At 60.4% G+C, this 497-nt stretch overlaps 1 protein-coding gene across 1 annotated transcript in view; it reads left to right on the forward strand.

Moving 5' to 3' along the window:
• Nucleotides 1–497, forward strand: part of ECH1 (enoyl CoA hydratase 1, peroxisomal) — a 9,022-nt gene that overhangs the window by 6,650 nt on the left and 1,875 nt on the right. The window lies entirely within an intron of this gene.

Genomic DNA, 497 nt, shown 5'->3' on the forward strand with positions numbered 1-497 from the left:
AAAGACCTGAAGGAGGTGGGGGAGGGTGCCTTGGGACAGCTGCAGAAAGGGCGCTCCAGGCATGAAGAACAGCCAGTGCAAAGGCCCTGAGACGGGCGTGTGCCTGCCCTGTGGGAGTAACTGGGGGGGCTGGTGTGGTGAAGGTGTGGGACATGCTGTGGCATGTGCCTCTGGCTGCATGTGCGGAATGGCCTGCAGAGGCCAGGAAGGGAGCAGGGAGACCTGAACTGATAGATGTCAAGTGCATAGGACAGGGTCTGGCCCACGGTAAATGCAGGAGCCCCGGTAGCAGTTGTAGTTGGAATCAGGGGAGAGGCTAGGGGAAGTGGCCTAAGAAGCAAAGGTGGCGAGTGGAGGGGTGGTGGTGGGAATCTGCCTTCTGGAACGAAGGGGCACGACCTCCCCTCCTAGGATCAACAGTGCCAAGGTCACCCCTCAGAGCTGATGCTGAGGTTTGGGTCAGGGAACCCCAAGAGAAGGTGGGTCAGAGGAGGCCC

This window comes from Galeopterus variegatus, unplaced genomic scaffold, assembly GCF_000696425.1.
Source record: "Galeopterus variegatus unplaced genomic scaffold, G_variegatus-3.0.2 Scaffold973, whole genome shotgun sequence".
NCBI classification, from domain to species: Eukaryota; Metazoa; Chordata; class Mammalia; order Dermoptera; family Cynocephalidae; genus Galeopterus; species Galeopterus variegatus.